Source organism: Pteropus vampyrus, unplaced genomic scaffold (assembly GCF_000151845.1).
Source record: "Pteropus vampyrus isolate Shadow unplaced genomic scaffold, Pvam_2.0 Scaffold83, whole genome shotgun sequence".
Taxonomy (NCBI): domain Eukaryota; kingdom Metazoa; phylum Chordata; class Mammalia; order Chiroptera; family Pteropodidae; genus Pteropus; species Pteropus vampyrus.
In genome coordinates this window covers 4,578,879-4,587,016 of record NW_011888864.1, presented here as the reverse complement: position 1 = coordinate 4,587,016, position 8,138 = coordinate 4,578,879, and the positions used below count along the sequence as shown (strand labels likewise).

Genomic DNA, 8,138 nt, shown 5'->3' with positions numbered 1-8,138 from the left:
TATTTTACACATCTCTGAAAACCTTTTACAACTCTGAGATCACTTCCCTCTAAACTCTGTGACCAATTCTTGTCTTAGTGCTCAGTTTTAGGAAGTCTAGCTAAATATCTTAAGCCTTAGGTTTCTGGAAAAGTTGCTATTAATCTGCTTATAATCTTGTAATCTACTTCTAAAAGATGTATGAAAAAGTAAATTCCAAAGTGCAGTGTACTTAAGAAATGGTATCATTATAAACTAATGCCATATTCATGAGCCTAGTCCCTACTTTGTACATAAAAACTGAAAAATTAGATCCTTAAATTATTCCCCTGAGTCCCAGTAACCTACAAATTACCACAAATTTAGTTGCTTAAAAGAACACATTTATTCTCTCAGAGTTTTGAAGGTAAGTAGTCACGAATCAGCTCCACTGGGTTTTAGCCATAATATCTATAGAACTAGTTCCTTCTCATAGTTCTGAGGAAAGAAATTGCTTGCTATTTTTTCCCCTCTTTTAGAAGCCAACTTCATTCCATGGCTCGTGGTCTTTTCCTTGCATTATTCCAATCTTTTGCTTCTGTTGTCATATATCCTACTACTGATTCTTATCCTCCTGCTTCTCTCATAAGAATCCTGGTAATTACATGGGACTCACCCAAATCATCCAGGATAGTCTCTCTATCTCAAAATCTCTAATGTAATCACATCTGCAAAGTCTTTTTCATCATGTAAACTAACATGTTCATAGGTTGCATGGATTAGAACTTGGACATCTTTTGGGTGGGGGTGGGGAATGGTATTATTCTGTCTACTACCCCTACCCTAATATCTAATGCACATGGAAATACAGCTGCCTCACACTTGACAATTATCCATCCAACCCCACTACCATGGACAGGATAACTGCTCCAGAATGCCAGTTTTTAAATTAGAGTCATGTTTCGTACAAATATAATATTTTTAACACCAGCTGTTTACTTAATTAAATCTCTGATGATTGCTTGCTTCTGTACCCCCTTGCTTTACTCCCTGCTCAGAATCATGTCTTATTATTGGCTATGTCTCTCTGATACCACCTGCTTACCTGAATTTCTTATTACTTTAATTATTGCATCCTTCAGAAAAAAACATACAGCAATTCCCAGCAGTTGTGGAAACAGATCCATTTTGCTCCTTTGTGCGTTGTGAGGATGCATTTTCTGAGTCCATATAAATCCATAAAGAATTTAATTTCTTGAGTTTATAACATGCCTTTCATGAGATTTAGGGCAATAGAATCAAACTGAATAAAACTAAAGCTAGACATGTGATGCTCTACAATATGCGAATTGGGGCCCAAGGCTATCACCAAATGAAGGAAATAGATTCTGAAAGTCTTATTTTCCCTATTCTGCTTTCATTTTTATATAACTGTATGGGCAATAGATAATTGCTACTTCCTTTTAGAAATTTAGCTCCTTAAGTAACAATTTGCCTTAACTGTAGACTTGACACTAACTACAAATGAAAGGTATCATTCAACTCAAAGATTTTTAAAGGAATCAGAAATATTTTTCACTGAATTTGATGTGGACAAATGAAGAGGCATCTCAGAAAGAGAATGATTTCAGGCAGAGTTTTAAATAAACACATTTTAGGGCCCTGCTCTCTAAATGTCTCTTTGCTCATTCATTTGCCCCTTTTGCCCTTTTATGTTGCCACTTACTTTACCTTCTGAGTTCCTACAGAGATATGAAACTGGTTTCCAGAGAGTACCCAATAGTTGCAATAAATTTTCCGGTGTGAGTCAACAATAGCAAGTATTCAATTTATGTATCTATCTATATGTAGATATATCTATAACTACATATAGATAGATACATAAATTTGAAACACTAAGACACATCAGTACATAGCTCTCTCTCTAATTGGCAGGAATAAACTATCCAGACAGAACTATTCTTCCCCCAGCTACCTAATTGATGCAGTCAGCTGGGCTAAGGAGAAGACAGCTCTGGCCATGCTCACAGGCTTGTGTTCATCTCTCCATAAATGAGCTTAGCGATCCTCTCAATAGATTTAGTTCCAGCAGGACAATTATCAGAGGTAGTTTATATTAGAGATTTTTGACTACATACAAGAGATGGCACTTTAACATATCTTTGTAGTATAAAGTTTCAAGTTTAACTCTTAGTTAAACCCTGCTACAAGAGTCAGAGCAGATACTCAAGTGCTGCTTTTTATCCATGTTAGCAGGGATAAACCAGGTGTCCTAATTCCAAGACCTTTGTTGTAGCTTCCATTTTGTGACTGTGAAGTGCTCCCTTAGGTGCCCTTTGAAGGGATATTCTACTTTCCCTCAGTAAATTCATGCTCACAGACCCTCAGCTTCTTGAGCTCTCAGGAGGAAAGTTCCCAGGGGGAAGATCTGTTTGGCTCCAGACCACTCCCAGCCACCCCAAAGCAGAGCTCGTGACCTCAGGGGCTCCACCTCGTAGGGCCAGGCACACACTGACACACCTTAAGTAGTACTCAGTTAGCAGTCGTGGAAAGAAGGAAGAGAATAAGAAAGGATTAGCCAGCCTCCGGTCCTGCACTTGTGATCTTTTTCATTCTCCATCCAACAGTAAAACATACCTACCCAGGGTCCCATTCCCTAGATAACACTGAAATTTTTCACAGGATGTGAAAAGAAAAAAAAAAATGCCTTCCCTAAAAGAAGCTACAGTTGCTCTTAAAGTATTAAGACAGGCTGAGGGGCAGAGGCATGTGGGGGCATCTTCAGACTCCCTGACTCTTGATTATTTCAATAAACAGGAAAAATGACTGTGTGAATCAGGATCATATTTTATTTCTTAATTCTAATTATTTATGGATTTGAACTGAAATCTTAATTTGTTACATTATATCATTATGCCTCATCTTTAAAAATTAGAACAAGAGTAACATTGGCGATGATCTAATCTAATAACCACACTTTACTGATCAATAAATTCAACCCCAAGGAGGCTAACTAATTTACTAAGTTAATTAATAAGCTAACTGAAAGCAGTTCCAGATCTGGATTCCATATCTGCCGATGTCATGTGCCAAGAACCTCTCGCCTACATCTCTCTACTGAGAAGAACATGGCTACACTGGAGAAGAGTGCCCATTATATTGTCCCCACGGGAGTTCTGCAACACGACTCTCTCCTCTTCCTTCTTGTTTAGCTCAGCTCTTTTGTTTTCTATACAGAAATACATACTATTCTTAAATAATCTGAATTCCCTATGACTTATTGCTTCTGCCATTTGCAAAACAGGCTCTTCTTCATCAATATATTCATAGAAAGGTAATTTACATAAAAGCATATATCTTAGTTTACATGACCAACCTTCATTCATTAATTCACTCAATTAACAAATCTATTGAGCACTAACTCTCCATCACTATGCTTGATTCGGTATTCAGACATTAAAGTGATTCTACCCTTAAGCAACTCAGAATGTAGAGGAAGATAGCTGCATATGTATGTGGGACTAAGTATTATAGATGTGGAGTGTAAAACTTGCACAAGAAGAGTGAAAAGAGGAGTCATTTCTACATGGTGTACATCAGGAAAGATTGTCCGGGAAACAGTGACACTTTAAGCTGAGATTTAAAAGATGGGAGGTATTAACCAGGTAGACAAGCAGGGCATGGCAATTCCAGAGGTAAAATATCAAATGAGAGAAATTCCAAGTTAAGACACAGCCTAAAGTGTGTAAAACAGTCTCATACACCATAAGCACCCAATCTGTGCTGGGGAAGAGAACAAAGAGCCTCAGCAGGTGACCATATTAGGAGTCATAGCCATTTGGAGAACTTTGCACCAGCTTTAGAAACAGTTGAAGAAATAAATATTATGTAATAATTCATGGAGACATGATTTTCCATATAATTTTGCAGTATGATCCCCTTACTTGTCTAGGTATGTTCATGTCATCTCACTATTCTCCTGCTGTCCTTTCCCCATATATTTCTATTAATCTGAAAGGCAGCATCATTGGGGTTAAACAATGTACATAAAATAGGATATATGTGTGATATATGTCATTAATATATATATATATACACACACAAAAATATATTGAAGGGCAGTATAAACAGTGTTTATCAGTGGGTGGTAGGTTATGGCTGTTCATTCATTCATTCGTTCGTTCGTTCATTCTTTGTAATTTTCCTCCAATTTTCTACAAGGAACATGAGCTACCTTTATATTCATAAACACGCATGTAAAGGAGAAAGTCTTTATGTTTAGCTGAGGAGCTAGCGGTATATAGCCATTAGCTGATTAGATTATTCTTTCTTCTAAATTTCATATAGTCCTATTATGCCTTCTAACATGAGAGCATATTTTGTTTATATGTTATCAAAAGCCTTGCATTTAGAATTTTTAAACATCAAAATCTATCCCTTTCTCTTTCTGCTCTAAGAGATGTAAAATAGTCTACGGCCACGCTACCCTGAACAAACCCAATCCTGTCTGATCTCGGAAGCTAAGCAGGGTGCGGCCTGGTTAGTACTTGGATGGGAGATCACCTAGGAAGCCAGGTGCGATAGGCATAAAAATAAAAAAGTAAGGGATCGTAAGCTCACAAGGTCCTTGCAATCTGTGAGATTGCAAAGGTTGCCTCACCTGAAAAGAAAAAAACAAAAAAGAGAGAGATGTAAAATATTACATATCCAATAAGATCATTCAAAACAAACTAACAAATAAAAAAAATTAAAAACAACATCTTTTTCCTTGAAAAATCAAGGTTGCAATCTTTAAGACAATCTTTAAGATAGCTTTTTAGGGTGTGGGTAACATAATTCATGGGTTGAGAGCATTTACAAGGTTGATGTCATAAAGAACAAAATTAATTTCCTGCAATAAAGTATTGCTCTTTTTATAGTCATACCTTGTCTTCTAGGTCAACAGACCTGATTTTATTTATAATACAACTCATGTCCCCATGTTCCAGTATTAATGTTTTGCTACTAACTGCAGAAATACATCTCTGTCACTGGGATACTCAGTTCTTATGATACCCTCTGTGTGGTTATGCAATACACAGATCCTTTTTATCTTTGAGAGACTTCATCACTTGCAAATTTTCTTCATCAATTTTCCCAGCTAGTTATGAACAGTTCGATTTCATTTTCCTCACAGAACTAAATTATTTTATACTGTGACAGTCCTTGCACAGTCAGTATAGATTAAAACACACACACACATACACATACACATACACACACTTAAATAAATATTGCTAAACCTTCTGGGTCTCTCAAGGAAAATAAAAATAACTGCTTCCACACAGAGTTCCAGAGACTAGTTTGTTAAGTTTACATTTCTGCTTCTGCTCAGAATTTCCATAGAAAAGGGCCTTATATCATCTAGTTCTATTTTGTTCTAACAATGCCATTAAGAGGATGTTTGATTTCCTCTTGCATTCTCCGATGATTTAGGACCCAACAGCTCCAGAGTCACCTCTCCTTTTGCATATGGCTCTAATTTTAGAAGGCTCTTGCTAGGATTGTCCTAAAGCCTGATTTTGTATTGTCCACTGTAATAAAATATGTTTCCCTATTCCACATGAAGTCTTTAAGTATTTTATTACAACATGTACCTTCTCTATTTATTTCTGTCCCTCTAGTTTCAATACATTTAAGTGACACTGACTCACCCATGAGAATTATTGCCAAGGCCAAACAAAACCTGTGAAATTTTTCTGCTGGTGTCTAGAATTCAAATGAACCCTTCACCCTCAACTACTTTCCTCCCTTGCCCTTACCTTCCTGAGTCCTTACATCCCACCCTCACGTCATCTTGGTTCTGAGTCTTAACACTCATTTTTTTTCTAGGCCTTTCATTGGCAATTCAGTTAATAGTTTATACTCAATTTCCTCGGCATTTCTTCAGAATACACATTTTGATGTTCTTTTTAGTTGCGAGCATTGAGACCTCAAAATGACGCTGCATTCATCTTAATTCTTTTAAAACCTTTGGACTGGCTGCTCACCTTGCTCCTCTTCTTTAAAGTTTAGAAGATGAGGGAGATTTTTAACTTCACTAAATCATGGATCTGGTCTGTTTTGTTCACTGTTCATTCAATATGCTTCAAGAGCCTAGTGTCACTCTGGGCCCCAGAAGTGATTCAGTGACTAGGTGTTGCATAACTTTAGAAGGTCGATTTCTTCTGGGTAAGCTGGACAGGGTGCTGATGGCCATATTAAACCCTCAGATCAGAATTTCATACTACAGAGACAAGTAGGGCAAATATCTCAATGAGTGTGTACCTTTCATTGGGCCAAGGGACTGAAGAATACAGTTGACACATCCTGAACTTTCCCAGTACACCCTGTCTTCTTCACATTATTCTCTATAATAAATTAGCTTATTTTCTCCAATAGAGATCCACAGCTCATGAAAATCACAACTTTTAAAAAGAATCTCTGTGGGTAGATATGTTCTAAGTATAAGAACCTTCTCTACAAGCTCTCTAAGATCAATTTTAAATATTAAGATATTATGTAAATGATCAGAATATATCATTAAAATTAAGGGTATATCTATTTAAAGATTTTGTAGAAATCCTTCATGTGCCAACCTACAGCCAGCCTTGCTCTGCAATTTTCTCTTAGCATATGGAAAACAAAGCTCTTTAAAGGAAAAGTCTGGCCCTTATTTTGAGCCCATTGGAAAAAGGAGCATGCTGTTCTTTCCATCAGTTTTTAAAAGGAAATCATAAATACATAAAACAGATAATATTATTACAGAATTTCATGAGAATAGTTATAAGAAAGCTTTGGTTCTTGGGTCTCATGTAACTACCAGCCGAGTTGAATTAGGCTATGTGTAAGTTTTCTAAAACAATTTTTTATAAATGAAGTTATTTGTCAATCAGTTGCCCTTACTCACTTTTGCTAAGCCTCTTTTTTTCCCCTTTAATTATAGTGAATTAATTTTTTAAAAATAAAGCACTTAGGAAGATTTCTAAGGGCAAGAATAAGGTTTTAAAATCAGGTCAAGCCATTTTCTTTTGCCTCCATGTTTAATACAGGAGACACAGTTAGAGGAAAGGGGAACCTCAATCAAATGACTTTGAAGTCAAATTTGGTGAGGTAGAAAACAGAAGCGGAAGGGAAGATGGAAAAGTTAACCTGCTATAGTGATACCTGAAGTGTTGTTTTCTCTCACTTCTATTTCTTTTTCTTTTTTTATAAATAATTGTTCTGTTGCCTTAATTTTTTACTCTATCCATTCCTATCTCTCCTTATTAATCACAATATGGAAATGACTGAATTATCATTAATAACGTTGATACTATTTTACATATTTTCTTATTACTATTTTAAAATCTGAGTTAAAATATTGTTATCCCTTAAAACATGTTCAAAAACAGATTAAAACTAACCAAAATTACTGATGTGTTTGTGGTCAGATGCCACAATCTACCCACCTCTAACTTCCCATTATTCATAAAACAAATGCTTTTTAATAGCTATACATCAGAAATTGTTCACTACAAGATTATCTTTTGTGAATACACGTGTTGAATTAGATTGAATTAATGTTATTACTTATCTATGAGTGTATTTACATAATTAATTTCTGATTCTCATTTTACATATTAGTATTCTAATCTTTGCAATGAAAGCAACCGAATATTAGTCTAAGTATTATTATTGCTTCTACGTACATAATATGCAGATACACATGTATATACATTTTGTTTGTTTGTTTTTATAATTATGACTCACTTTAATTTCACGACTAATTTACATTGGATTGTAATTGTTTGCAGAGCATGAAACTATGAACTTCCATATCCAACTTAGTCAATATTCTCAAGTGTTGACTTTTGTAATAGCCGTGGTGAGATAAGAAACTTTTTAAACACTTGCTGGTTTTAGACTTTTAATTTGCTTCATCACCAACGTAAGGAAGTATACCTTAAATAAGTCAATGATGCACAAGATGGAAGAACTCGATTTGATAAATAAATGTTCTGATGCAACATCAGAAAGCAGTCTCCAAGCTGCAGTGATATGTGATGGCAGCTAGTTCTTCAAAACAAAACAGAAGGAAATAACCCAAAGGTCCATTAACAGGAAAACAGAAAACAAACTGTGGTATATTCATACACTGTAGTACTACACCTTGGCAAAAA

The 8,138-nt window shown here is 35.7% G+C and overlaps 1 protein-coding gene and 1 pseudogene across 5 annotated transcripts in view; one reads left to right on the top strand and one right to left on the bottom strand.

Annotated features, from left to right (window-relative positions):
* Nucleotides 1-8,138, bottom strand: part of FGF14 (fibroblast growth factor 14) — a 580,805-nt gene that overhangs the window by 182,104 nt on the left and 390,563 nt on the right. The gene's annotated exons all lie outside the window — the stretch shown is intronic.
* Nucleotides 4,428-4,545, top strand: LOC111741955 (annotated as a pseudogene).